This window comes from Cinclus cinclus, chromosome 3 (genome assembly GCF_963662255.1).
Source record: "Cinclus cinclus chromosome 3, bCinCin1.1, whole genome shotgun sequence".
NCBI lineage: Eukaryota > Metazoa > Chordata > Aves > Passeriformes > Cinclidae > Cinclus > Cinclus cinclus.
The window spans coordinates 90,814,099-90,829,148 of NC_085048.1; the positions used below are offsets into that span (position 1 = coordinate 90,814,099).

Genomic DNA, 15,050 nt, shown 5'->3' on the forward strand with positions numbered 1-15,050 from the left:
ATTAAGGTGACTAACTATGTATTTCTACGCTTGAAAGTATCAGCCTGCCTCATGAAGCTCAGCCATGCCAACTCTTTGCTTACCAAAGTAATTATAGCTATATCCAAGCAGACTTACCAGGGTCAGGTTCTCTTCCTGTATGACATAGCTAACATGTGGTATATCCTTGTGCTAGTATGTTCTGCCTGCACCTGGAGCTGAAATGGCATGAGATGCTTAGTTTTACATACCTGTAATGCTTGTATTTGACAGCTCATTGCTGAAAACTTTGCAAAGGTAAGTGCATATAAGCATGGGTCCTAAGCTCCAGGGGTTTTGCCAATTTACCGCTGAGATTTAGTTGCCATGAATATGTGTCAAGTCAAATTTCACATTGGAAAGGGATAACTAATGTAAAAACCAGGTTATTTGGAACTGACAGCAACTATCTTTGTCATAGTTCTGTCATCCTTCCCCTCAGTTCTGCAAGAGAACATATTCTGAGCAAATGTCCTTGAAGCATGTTTCTTCCCCTACTTCACTCACTTTACAGGTGGATGTCACTTGCTGAAGCACTTTTAGTTTCTACAGGTACACTTGAGAAGATTTTCTCCAAGTCCCAACTGTTGGAGTAACACTTTAACTAGTACATACATACTTCGAAAATGTGGTGAATAACCTATTGTTCTTCAGAAGACAAAGGGTGTGAAAAATGTGCTGCCTTTGAACAAACTGGACAAGTTTGAGTTCATTGCTACTGGAGGACATTATAAGGTTTGTCATGTTCTTATTGCCAACTAGATTCTCTGCGTGCAATGTATCCGAAGTTTGACTCATGGCTCTGCTACTTCCCAGTGCATTTACTCCTGTTTAGAGAAGCTGTGTCTGGCCTAACCTTTCTGCCACTCCAGCAGCTTGAGACCCCTGAGAAAAACCTTGCCACAAGAGAAGGTCCCAGAATTTCTTCTTAATCTTCTTCTCTGGTCACTGCCTGGGTTGCCCAGGATGCAGAGGATCAGAGGAATTCAACCTATAAATGAAATTAAATTCTTCACAAAAACTTTCCCTTCACATGCGTTGTTGGTTGATGGTGGCATTCAATCTTTGCCCATGGAACTGGGAACTAAATGCAAGGCAAGAGCCCCCAAGCTGTGAGACACTGGTAAATTATGACATGCAAGGCAATTCAGAGTGGCTTACAGTGGTGCCAAACACAGAGGTGGAACACTTGGGAAAAAGGATTTCGGAGTTCTTAGTTTAAACCATGTCACACATATTTTTCAAGAGTAATGACAGTCTCACAAAATCTCTTGTTACTTTTTTTGTATTTTGAAAATGCCACCTGAGGCTGTCAAATGATTGGGGTGCTATCAAGCAGTCACCTGATCCCTTTGCTAGATGGACTTGTTGGATGGGTTAGGAAGTCCAGGAGTTTGGACCCTTGATGGCAGCAAAGTCTTCTTCTCTTTAAATGTATGTATAACATGTTTTCTATGCCCTCTTAAAAGACAATGGTACCTGGGATTTCTTTCATATCCAGATGGAAAGCTTTTGTTAAAAAGAGTGGTAATGAGGCTTAGTAAGATTTCCTTTTTGTTAAGAAAAGATCATCTGGCGCTTGCTTTTGGAGCTGGTTGCTTGTGAAGGTTTCTAATTCAGGGTCTTAATTTTTGTAAAGAGTGAATTACAAGAAGTCAGAAGAATGATGCGAAGAGCATTTAATAATGCACATTCACAAAGAAGTGGTGTAACTACATTAATTAGGCAAGTCTTGCGTAAAGATGCAATGTAATTATATATTTGAGACAGTTAATTAGGGAGCTACTTGGAAATTTCAGTGAATATTAAGGTAATTATACATAAATACTATAACCATTAAGACTGCACCCATAATGAAAGCAATAACTAATTACATAAATAACAGCATACTTACGTTTTTACATTACCAATACCTAACAATACTTCCTCTCTTTCCCTGCTCTCTTTGCCATGCAAATGACAAAACTTCATTTTCTGATTCAGATATTCTTGCAAATTGTTGAGGAAACAATGAAGTTTCCTCTTGTCTTTCTCTAGAGAAGACTGGACAACAGGAGTTATGCACACTTAGCAGGAAGTCAAGCATGCTGCACAGGTCTGCTGGTTATGTGCCAAGTTTTTGGTGACTTCTCTTGGATTTCATACAAGCTCAGGTCTGAGAAGTTCGATAAAGAAACTGCATAGCTCTAAGGTTAATGTTTGAGACTGTTCAGGCAGCTTTGAGTGAAGCAGTACTGAGGGTTACTGAATGGCTGTCATAGAAATGGTACCCTGCATTTTGTAGTGTTGGGCCTGTAGGCAAATGCCAGATCTTTACTAAAACATTTCCTACCATTTAGTTCTGTCAAGGTTTGGGGTATCTGTCTGCTGTCACCTTCATGTTCACCTAAATCTGCTGGCTTCAGTGACAAGTGAGTCAACACATACTGTGCTGTGCACATTGCTGCTCTTTTTCCAGGCTACCTCAACAAAGCTGTAACTCGGGCTCTTTAAACCGTTAAGAACTATTAGACTGAGAGCTTTATATGTGGGGCAGCCTTACTGACTCTGCTGAAAATCAGAATTGTTGCTTCTTAACATACTTACTGAGTCGATAACAGTTTCTAGCAACTCTCACGTAAGGATCCTAAAGTCCCAGAATGAGTCTGTGAATAGGTGCACTGCCACGATGGAGAGTTCACAGGTGGGGAAACTGAGGCACAAAGAGCTGAAATTACTTACCCAATGTCATGAAGGACATCCAGAGTCCCACTGTAAATCTCTCTGCTCAGTTTTAGTCAAAATCATGCTCTCTCCTGTCAGAAGGATGTGGTTGGTACGTGGTTTGGGGTCTAGTGATGGGACTTCTTCCTCTCTTTGTTAATCTTGTCTGAATAATTAAATTGACCTGATGAGACAGTGGAGTTCACAAAGGAATGCAATTTTCAGCCAGTTGTCCATATTATTATGCTTCCATTAACATCATGAGTAGCAGACTGTAAAGGCCCATAGCAGCATGGGCTCAGCGCATGTTTGTAATTTTGAAGTTACTGTCCTGCAGAACACAAGGTCATAACTAGAGAGGGGCTGGCACCTGGGACTTGCTGAGGCAAAGTTAAAGATGATTTAGGACAACACAGTAAATTTTGCTATACTCTCATTGCACACTCCAGGGCAAGTAGCTATATGCAGCTAAGTGGTGTTTTCTTAGCTCAGTAACGGTGGCCAGTGACTGCCATAAACTTCCAAACATACCAAAGGCTGGTGGGAAATTTCAAGTTATTTTGATTCTAGATAAATAGTGTCATAATTTAGAGATGGCAAATCCTTTCAATCTCTATAAATGACCTTATTGTTATGTGTTTGCATAATGGCTCATACTCCAGGGCAGGTCAGTTCTTATATATTTTTTTGTGCAAAGTAACGTCACTAAGTTTTCAAGCTCTTTGTTTCTAGCAGAGTGAGATTAGGGGCAGCTGACCCTTTTTGGCATTATAATACATGGACACTGACCTTTGTGTAGAGCTGTTGGAAGAAAGATTAATTAGCGAATGCTATAGCTGTAGATACCTACCAAAGATAAATTGTGCTACATTGCTGTGATGGATTTCCCTGAGTTTGTGACCAAGAGAAATATATCAGTTCTAGTTAATCAAGTTTTCTATAAAATGTTTAATACAGTGGTATGTGAAAGAAAACAATTTGGGCTGGAGAAGATATGGCACAATAAATGTAAAGAAATGGCTAAGGAAAGATTGCTGAAAACTGAGCTAAAAGAACTGCCAAGGGACAAGAGCAGTAACTAGCAAGGTTTATTAATGATCAGTCTTTTGACCTATCTGTACATTTTTATTTGTAGTCACAGCAGAAAATCTGTTCAAATACAAAGTCTGTAAAGAGACAGAAAGCTGAGAGGCCTTGACAGCTCAGAGAAGGACTGACCCTGACAACAGGAGAAATGGAAAACGGATAAAATGAAGTACTAATAAACCACAAGGTCATGCAGATGTTTTTTTGCTTGGAGCAGGAGGCTCAGCAGCTGGAAATAAGAGAGAAGTGTTTTGCTGAATCTCCCAATGATTGACAAATGCTGGGGCTCTACAACAGCACAGAAGGGAAGTATTCCCTGAGATGTTCTCCTGGATGTTGCATCAGGGGAAGCATATCCAGGAAACATGTGGGATTCCTGACTACTTTTGTACAAGGCACTAGGGACATCCAAAAAAAGACAGACTCCAGAAGAAGGGAAAGGAAATTGAGATAGGAAATGGGGGATAAAGGACTGTGTCTTTAGTTTAGCAAAACTAAAACTGAGTAGAGGTGTATTTCTCCCTATAAATATATTATCAGAGTAAGCAGTGACAGAGAACTGGTTAAAATAAGGAGTATTGAATGCCACAGGAACAATTGACAGGAGCCAACTGAATAAATGTTCTTTGGAAAAGGGATGATGGTTTTAATAATGTGAAGTTTTGGAGCAGCTTTCCAATAGGAGTCACAGGGGCAAGAAAACTACCTAGTTTTAAGAAAAAAACTTGAGAAATTTATCAATGAGATTGTAATGTTGTGATATCAATGAGATATGATGTGTCAGACGTAGCAGGGGATGACCTGGGAGGGCTCTTCTAGTCCTATTTCCTATGTAAAACTATTCAACAGAGCCCTTGGTCTCCAGAGTATTTTTTTCTGTAAAAAGACTTCAATAGCAAGCTAGGGAAAATGGCCTTTCCTTTGGATTCTTTGTTTGCCCTTATCTATACAGGAGACATAGATCTGATCAAAGTGCCAATGAATCTTGTGGTAGGTTGGATGCAGATCTCTATTATCTGTGTGACAATACCTTTTAGAGGTCCTGCTCATTACTGGGGCCCAGCTACTTTCCATGACCTGACTTTTATGATCCCAGTTCATCTCTTAGCTAAATTCATCTGAAGCTGTTTCCTTGATAGCCCCTTCAGTATTTTACAGACTTCTTACAGTTCTTGTATCCTTGTAACCTTCTCAGGTCCTTCAAAGCAAGCCAAACAATCTTCTGCCTTTCACACTGCCATCAGCTAGCCAAGCCCATGAGTAGATCCCTAATTCTCTGAGATGAGATCAATAGCCCATCACCCTCCACTATCCTGAAAAGATCTGGCAACTGAAGTCTAGGTGTAGCAACTGAAAGAGCTGTTAATAATGGATGATGACTGACAAAACTCTTAGGTGTGAAAGGAGATTTACCAGGAACAGGGTGTTCGTGCATAGTGCCCATTGATTGACAGCCCCAACAGGTTAGAGGTTACCCATGGAATACAGTCTTGATGGCCTAGGATGAGATGTTCTTCCTGACCCTTCTGTAAGCTGGCGATACAAAGCACTGGCTAACTTATCATTAACTTGCGACACCACGATGATGGGATTAAGACCCAGAGGGCTTTATCTCTACCTTATTAATGGCAATTAAAAGCTGTGTGACAGTTTTAAAACTTGTTGATGTGAAGAAAGTTAGTGCTTGTCTTATAGTGGCACAGTAAATAATTGTCTGGTTGCTTGGCTTTTCGTAATCTGCCCATACAGCTGTATATTATCATTATTTTGCTGCAAGTACAGCTTTCCGATTTATCAACAAAAGAGCAGGTAAGGCTCTATGTAAATAGTGATGAAGGACACTTCCAGGTTGGATTTTTTCCCATTTAGATTGCCGAGCATGAATGAAGCAGAGGATTTTCAAAACTAATGGCAGTATCTGTTAGACCTGTTTTTCAGTCTAATTACTCCCAAAAAATGTTAATCCCAATTTTAGTTACTGCAAACTTAATCTGGATAATTCATAAGGCAGGTATTAAAATCTCTCTCCACCCTTCTTTATATGGAAAGGGATATTTTTTACTTCTTGGGTATTTACCATTTTTGGAGCTGTACTGATTTGTGGCAAGAAGTTTTGTACCTTTTGGCCTTCTGAATTCAAGGAAATGTGACTACTTCCAGAGCAATACTGTGAGTGCTGAACTTGAAATAACTCTCGTATGTGCTGTTTCTGTTAAAATCTCAATCTAAATTGGAAAGAAAGAATCAAACCCAAAAATGTGCTCTAACTGGAAAGTCTTGTTTCCCTCAAATATTCAGTGACTATTCTTGTGCTCCTACATATCCTGGTTAACTTCTCTGGTTGTGGCATCTCACTTTTCAGACTGTGTGTCTGAATCACCTTCCTCACTTCTATTTTTCTGTGCATATGTGTATTAGGTGCTTTTTCATGAGAACTGGCTGTTGGGGTTTCAGAGGGACCTTATATGCTGTGAATCTTTCTTGATCTTTTAGGAAGCTTGGTTCAGGTTTTTGCTTTCAAGTGCAGCTTGAAAGTCAACTCTGTGGAGTGACAGAGTGGAGAAAAAAAAATCATCAGTGCATCTCCCAAAAAAACGTCTCCCCACTTGTACCCCAGCAAGCAAGCAGCAAAGACACCAGGTCTACCTTAATCTGTATTTTTACTGCATTTTCTCCAGGGCTATAAAGGCTCTCCAGCCTTTATGCATTTGGTGTTGCTCTTGATTGCTTTCAGACTACAGAAAAGGGCTCTCAGCTTTTGCCACTGCTGTAATTTCAGAGGTGTTGGTGGCTGTGGCAGCCTGCAGTGGCTTGTGTCTGGCTGAGCCACTCCGGCTGTGCCGAACTGGCTTCAGGACTCCTGCCAGGTCCTGCTTTCTCCCAGCTCTCCAGAAGCTGTGGGACTGGGAGACGTCGCCTGTCATTTTAGCCTCTTGCCACTCCAAGGCAGAGATTGCCTTACACTTGTAGTTTATACAGCCCCAAGCACAATGTCAGCATTACACATTAATTAATAATAGTGGCTTATATTGCTAATCACTTAATTATAAATTATGTCTGCTGGTTATGCCTGCCATCACATATTACTTTGTAGTTACATAGATATACACATAGTGTATCTGGGCTTTTGTAAATCAGCTTGTAGTTGTTCAATGATACAAAGGCTATGCCAGCGCATAAATCCGATGTAAAGTGCTAATCATTTTTAAATGAAGACAAAGCAATCTGAGTTTTAAATCCATAATGCAAGAGAATTACAGTGCATGTGCCTGAAATTTAGGAAGAGAACTTGCTTTGCAGACGTTTCAATTGTAAGCAAAATTCTGACGTTATGCACATTACATGGTATTTTACTGAAATCACACTCAGTGGCAGATTTGCATAAATGAATGTATTGTATTTTTTATAACTGTGAAAGCTTTAATTACCTAAACTCTAATTAGGCTTGCATTTTTTAGAAAACACAAGATATTAGCTTATTTTGTAGTTGGCTCAACTTTAATGTTTTCCCACATTTGTAACTCATACGTAATAAAATTCTATAAAAAATGCAGCGAAAACACAGAGATGAAGGCATCCCTGGAATTTCTGGAGCTGATTGGTTGTTTCTTCTCTTGGTGCATTTAAACCTCAGTGCACTGAAATTTTCTTGAATGGTGCCCTAGGTCCAAAATCACACCTGATATAATTTTGTTGCAGACAGATCTGGTAGTGTTGCATCTAGGATGAATATGAACAAGTATATTTTGATAATTTCTAGGAATAAAGGTGCTGTGTGAAAGGGAGTTATTGATGGTTTTATTTTATAGTGGAATTTGTTTGGTGTTCTTGGAACCCTTGCAGAGTTCTGCAATGTTTTCTTTTTGTCGAACAAGATGACAGTACTGTCTAGGTACTCGGCCTGCTGGGATTGCAGCAAAGATTTAGACACACAACACAGATTTTAAAGGGTTTATCCCAACGGGACTTACACATGGCACCCAGTGAGTCACTGTGGTGCCTTCCCTAAAGCGGGAAAAATTAACCAGATAAATACAACTAACATTAATTGTTATTGCCCCTTTTGCCTAACCTATGAAAGAAGTGCTAATGCATCTTGTGTTAATTTTACTGAATTTTCTCCTTTGCTTCCATATGAACACGCCTCTTGTCCATCTGTTGGGCTGTCCAGATTTTGCCCTTTCCTGTGTCATAAAGTTGTGGCAGTTTCCTGTGCGTTTGTCACCGTGTGGGTAGGCTGCTGTAACATGCTCAAACAAAGCTACTCCTGCAGGCAGTTGAGAAGCCTGTGCTGGATCAGAGCATCCAGCCCAGCATTCACTGAGGTTGTGCTGCTGGGAGTGTGCAGCACCTCTGTTCTGTCCTGCTGCTAAGGCAGGTCTACATGCTGTTGACGTGCTTGCTGTGTTGTGTAGCCTTCCAGATGCTCAGGAGTGCTGCTTTTCTAAGTCAGAGGGAAGTGAAGATGCCTCACCTCTTGAAGGACTGTATTGAGAGAAATTGTATAAATCCCCTGGTTTTATTCTAGGTGCTGCTGGCAGCACCTGTCACGTAGAACCAAACAGTACCACAGCCCTACCAGAACAGAACAGAAAAAAAAAAAAAAAGACGAATTATATCTCACCCATTATTACTACTGAGGGTTTCAGCTGTATTTTGTCAGAGGAATGAAAAAGAGAAAAGGAGCATAATGTTTATTTCCGAAATTTCTCCTCCCTTACTCATTTTAATCCTTCAACTTCTTGCAGCAGAAAGATTTGAGGAGTTCTATAAATAAAATATTTAGATCAAAAGTAAGAGATATAAACATTTAGCATCTACAGGTTACATTTCTTGTTCTCTTCTCAAACCTCAAGGCTCCCTTTTTAGAATGCTGGCTGTGCCTTTCATTTAGGTAATTACAGTGCTCTGGGAGACAGTCTTCTCTGCAGCACTGGTGGGGATATCAGTGTTTGTGGTATGTTACTGCATTTGTGCTAACTAACACCAACTGGAGTGATGGAGAGCATATTATTAAAAGTGCCTTTCTTCTTTCCTTGCACATCATAATATTGTCCTAAACACTTTATTTTGAAGGCATGCAGATACCTACAGTTGCAAAGTATCACTCGAGCTTCTGTGCCAGGGCAGACCTGTGAGTAGATTCAGTGATGTCAGCCCTGCTTAGAGCAAACAGTCTTAAGAAGCACCCTAAATCCAGAAACATTTGTGTCCCACTCCCAGCCACCTACATCATATCTCTGGATATTCTGCAGGCTGTGTGTGTGCTTGTGTGTGCAGCTACCAGCTGGCTGAAGTTCCTGATGTGCTCCAATGTTGCAGACACAACCACAGGTGTCCCTGCTTGAGCTCTGGTAATTCTGGCCTTCAGCTGGTGCAGATAAAGCTATTGGGAAAGATGATCTTGGGTAGTATGTAGTGCACAAATATAACCATATTCTCTTATTTCACGTGGGCTGTGGTCATCTAAACTTTTCCTAAGGGTTGAGCCTACTGCAAATGGAGTGTCAGACCCACAAGAGGAGCTGTACCTGACTGCTATGAACCTGGACAGAATTAGTTCTTCTCTTCTACAAGGGGCAAAGCATCAGCAAACTCAAATGGTGGTATGTACCTCTCTACATTTTAGGTACCTTTTGGGTTCTTAGTCCCTCTCAGCAAATGAGTCTTTTTGTGTCATATCTTTCTGGATTAAGGTACTAAACAGTATGGATAAAGGTGGGGAAAGAGAATCAGGCCTTATGGTATGTTATTTGACATTGATATTGCATATGTTACTGTTTCCAGACATTTTCAGACAGACAGAAGGAAAGGGACAGACCTTGTAGTTCAGAATAAATGAAACATGTATGTTTTGAAGAAGTAATATTGACATTCTGTGTTGAAGTGGAATCTTTTTCTTAAAACCAGAAATGAATGTCTAATGGTACAGCCAGCTTGAAATCTGTATAAACAAGTGAATTACAGCAGGTTCAGTTCCTAGACCTGCTTCTTAGGCCCCCCAGTAGCTTTTGGGTATTATGGTTTCCAGCTCTTCTTGTCCTTAAGTACTTCTATTTTCTTTGTTCTGTGAAAAGCATCAAGGAAAACTCTAATTATATAACGAGAAAGCACTGAGTGGACCAGGAACTAGGCCATCAAAAAGCTGACGTTAAAGAAGATTGTATTTGAGAAGATTGTCCCACTCTTAATAGCAGAATTTTATTTGCAACTGTGTGTACAAGAAAAATGAATAAGCTCTGAGAAGAAAATCTTGATACAGCATTTAACTCTCAGCTGTGGCTGATATATTTTGATATATGGGTTGATAAATTTTATCCCTCCAGAAAGTTTTAAGTTTCTGTACTAGCTCTGGCAAGGCTTTTGGCCCCACCACACAGCCTGAACCCTGAGTGCCATGGTAGCAAGTGTCACAGCACCTTTCTTCAGGGGTGCAGTGCCCACAGTGAGGTTGGCAGCCTGAAGGCAAGTGTGCAGGTGTGCTATAAAATCTAGATGGAATTGGGGAGCTGGCCAGGGAGAGACCATTGCAAGGTGCTGCCCTCCAGGCACAGACTCTTTAACTGGCACTATCACCCTGTAGCTGGGCTTAGTTCAGTGCCTGACTTTTCTCTCAAGAACAAACAAGGCGACCGCAGCAATTTGTCTGATACTTTACTTTTGTCAATTTCATTTGTGCATTCATCCAAAACATTGGAATTCACTTTTCTCCTGCCTTAATTCTTTCATGTCTTTCCTAGTAGGAGAAGATCCTACGCATCAAGCTAGTCTTAGGCAGGATGAGAGAAGACACTCTTCATGCCTCTTCTTAGAACAATTCTTGTAAAATTCAGGATTAATGGGGATAGAAGAAGGATGTGAGGATAGCCTAACTCTGTAGCACATTAGTTAGTACACCTACTTAGGAAATGAAGGTTTTGTGTCAAAGGCTGTGAAACAAGTAATAGAAATCCAATGCTGCCATTACTGCTAGGTGTGCCTTCCTCTTGTAGCCCTGGTGTATAGGAAATGGAGAGTCCTTTGGAGATTGTTTTGTATGGAAGGCCCTTCCAGCAGGTGTTCCAAAGGTACCTATTAGGCCAGGCTGATGATCTGAGGTAAATGGAAGTGTGTGGATGTCTGCTGGGGCAAAAGTACTTGATCCCCATTGAGTGACTGGGCCTTTTCAAGACAGCATTTTCTAGCCATGCATAGAAACAAAACTGTGGAAACTGGACAAAATGTAATGCAATTGATTGATGTACCAAAAGACTCCTGAGTGTTTGAGGCTTACATCTTTGGCATGCAGGTGGGTTATAGCTTTCCAAGCACTGTTGTGGGTCTGGTACAGAAGCATTGAGTTTTCTACCAGTAAACTGCAGAAAGTGTCCTTGTCTCCCCAAGGAGTTCAGTTATTGCACCCAATTATCAGATAAATAATTAACATAAAAAGGACAAAGAGAAGTTTAACAGTATCTCTTTCAGACTGCAAGCTGCTAGGAAAATATAATTCCAGCTTGATGTGGGATGTATTGATGGGCAGAGAGGGAAAGGCAACATTTCAAAATTTCTGGTAAATTGTGTAGGTAAATTGTGAGGAGATAAATTTGTGATTTTTCCAAACTTGGTTCTGAATGATCCTGAGAAGCCAATAGGAACTACTGATTCCCAGGCTTTCTGAGACCAGACCCTAGGAGCTGCACCTGAGTCCCCTAAAATGGAAGATTCTGAGATCAGTGTGAGAAAAAAAATTGGCGGAGTACCCTATGTCACACAGTGGGCTTGTGCTGAAGCCAGGGCCCAGCATCCTTTCTCCAAGTTCTCGTAACAATAAGAACAACCTCCTCAGCAATTGCCTTACAAAAGGTTTGAACATCAGGTTACCCAGAGACATGAGCAGATAGTAGAGCAGTGATGTACAAATGAAAGTCCTACACTTTGACCTCCAACCACATGAAGCCCCATTACAATAAATATCCAACAACACATCCCTTTCCACACCACATGGATGCTGCCTTAGGTACAAAGGTACTAAAATGACTGTTCCATGTAATAAAACATGGTGGGAGAAATTATGAAGTATAAAGTGAGGTTATTGCCTTCACTGCTAATTAAAGTTTACTGTATCTTCTTGCAGCTTTGTTTAATGGGCTCCTACATATCATGGGGTGTTTCTTTAAAGAAATAAAAGAAAGCTCTTTTTAAGGTCACTCACTTGACCTCAATTCATTGTGTTGTGAATGCGGTATTGTAGTAGCACATATTGTGTGGGGTACAACACCATGTGCTGCTCCAAGACTCCTGTGGTAGCTAAGCACAAAGGGCTGCGTTAACGATGATGTGTCAGCCTTAGCTTTGAATTTCCTTGCTTGAGTGCTAGTTTTCATTACTGACACATAATACATGGTGTTAACCATTTCAGCACTGAACTGTGCACAGGGACACACCACCGTTTGTGCTTGGAAATGGCCATTTCTGAAGTGCCAATGATCTGAGATACAATTATTATTTTATTACTTAATGGCACCAATTAGGGCAAGCATTGTCAACTAGCACACAATGATCTCAGCACCACAGTGTGATATAACTATTACAATGAGTATCATAGCCTGATACTTATGTCATATAGGGAATAAAAAGCTTCAGTTTTTTTTTTCCCCCCGATTTGGCAAAAAAAATCTGTATTCTGAGGTTTTTGCTTTGTTCCTTTGTGCCGTAATTTCCTTGTCAGATAATTTCTGTAAAGCTCTTTGAATATTGGTTGTATTTTATGTAACATTTCCTACCACAAAGAAATTCTTAGTAGTAACTCATACAGCTCTGTTCTTTGATGGCTAAATCCTTGCTTATTTTCTGTTTTCAGTCGTTTTCCCAGTCTGCTAGCTGAGTCTAGATCCGTGTTTACATCATACATCTCAAGCTGCAGCTGCTGTGGACTCTCTTGTTTGGTGGAACTCTGTTACTTTGGTATCTTGGCTCTTTATCTGGCTCGGGTTGCTTCCTCCTCAATACATGTTCCACTCATGAGGCGGGTGATCCAAAGCCCATTGAAGTAAATGGAAAAATTGCTGTTGATTAAATTATTTCACATCTGCACTCCCTGGCTCTACCAGCTTCTTCTATTGTCCACACATCCTGATTCACAAATGTTTTAAATGACAGCTTTAGGAACATGAAAGCCTTTGGGGCAATGGCCTAAAGAGACAGCAGAGGGTAAAATTTGTGAGCATTATAATGCTAGAGCTGTAGTGCTTCCATTAGTTAGTGCTGAGCACCGACTGAAAAGCCTGCTTCAGTCAGGCAAGGAAGGCTTGCATTTCACACACACAGGCACACAGGCAGCTCCCATCTCAGAGTGTAGTTCATCAGGAGGAATATTTCTTTCCAAGTGCAAACTGAGCATCAAATATGCTTGTCCTCCAACCCTGGAAATCACTGTGGGAAAAGCCAGGAACATGTGGAGGGAGGAAGCTAGTTCCTGTACCTGACCTGCTGTTAGGATCACAGATTCATAACAACAGAGTGCCCACACCTTTCATTTAGGTGCTGCCCCCAGTTAATTCTTTAAAGTTACTCCTTGTGGGGACCCTTTATAGGACAGGTGCAATTTAAACTGGAATTATCGATGGGCTTCTCAAAATGGTTAAAATGGCAGTGAGAGGTATCAGAAGACCTAATTTTCTGATGACAGTTGTGGAAATTCAAGTACATTTTTCAAAATGAAGGGGCTGTTTACCAACATAATATTTGGAAGCAGTCAGGATGCCATGTACAATTATGGCAACACTTGGTAAAGGTCACATGCACTTAGCTGCTCAACAACTCAAATATTCCCAAGGTTTTCTCATTTGGTTTTTTTTCCTCTTTCTCTCCTTTGTGCCTATGCCTTCTGTCTCTTGAGCTGGAGTGTTTTTCTAGGCACAAAGATCATGAGATGGTTGTGTAGAGCCAGGCCCAGATGTAGGGATAGAAATTCAGCACAATGAGCTCACCTGTCCTTAGGAAAAATTTTATAAACATTTGGAAACTATTTAAAAGCGTTTACAAATCTTTTGATGTTCGTTGTCTGGTGTTAAGGCATGGATTCAGCTTTACCAGTGGAACAGATGCTGGTTTGTATGCCTGAATTATATAACTTTGCACCAAACCTTTCTGTTCATTAAAAAAAGAATAGTAACATCATTAGAGTTATAAATATAGTTACCAAGGAAACCAGTTTATCATAATTAGTTATCCTTGCTTCATTCTTTATCCCAGTCTCTTTCTGATTTCTATCCCATGGCACCTGACTGTTTTTTACCCCCAGTCAAAAGATAGGATAACTTGCTATCAGACTTCTAACTTATTAATCCGCATCTTAATAGAGATGGATATACCTTGCCTGCAAAATTTAAATAAGATTTTCTTTCTTTTTCCACTTTAGTTTTTGGGGTTCTCAGGGGGAATTCAGGGGAATCTGTCAGTTTATTGTGCCCAAGATATTGAGAAGTGACTTGGATTTCTCGTACTTACAAATTCATGTGCTGCAACTAAAAATACCATCAAGGAAAAGAGAAGGCAATTCCTGGCTAACAATTGGAATTAGCTCCCATGAAATATTTAAAATAAAGGAAAAGAAGATGCAATATCCCGTGGTAGAGGAAGGAAAGGACTTGGCTTTCTTTGCCAGGACCTTGAAGCATTTCTTTTCTACATAATTTGTCTAGGGTGATTTTGTTGGGTGTCTTTGGTCCTGATTTCCTACCCATGTAGTTGGTGCAAGCCATGCCAGTGATGAGATCAATGACATTATTTGCACAAACAGAGTGAAACACTTTGTTCTGTGAGGGCTGATAGGAGTGCTCCCTTTCCTTGAATTCTCCTGCATTGTCATTTTATTCAGATAGGTGAAAGCTTTAGCTTTAACTGAATGTCACATCAATTTTATTATGTCTGTTGGCGTCTTTGTTTTTAAAATTCATGACAAGTTCCTTGCAATACATTTTTACTACATTACAGCCACCTGTTCTACCTTGGTGGGTGGCTGTAAATCTGGGACTGTCCTTTCGCGTGCGTGTACATGAATGATTGTTTCTTTACACAGCGTATTAGGAGCTTCCTAAATATATTCATAGCCTGGACCATTCTGGGGGACATGTGGATGTTTTATGGATCGGCTTTCCTTTTCTGCCACCACAAAAGGATCACCTGGGATCCCAAAGAAAACTTCTTGTCCTTCCCATGGGCCACCATATTCATTTTATCCATTCCTATCCACAGTCAGT

At 40.4% G+C, this 15,050-nt stretch overlaps 1 long non-coding RNA gene across 1 annotated transcript; it reads left to right on the forward strand.

Moving 5' to 3' along the window:
• The first annotated feature begins 716 nt into the window (after positions 1–716).
• On the forward strand, positions 717–12,813 carry LOC134042623 (uncharacterized). The gene is made up of 3 exons (XR_009933069.1): positions 717–753; positions 9,290–9,413; positions 12,650–12,813. It is a non-coding gene; the product is annotated as an uncharacterized LOC134042623 (long non-coding RNA).
• Positions 12,814–15,050: the final 2,237 nt, after the last annotated feature.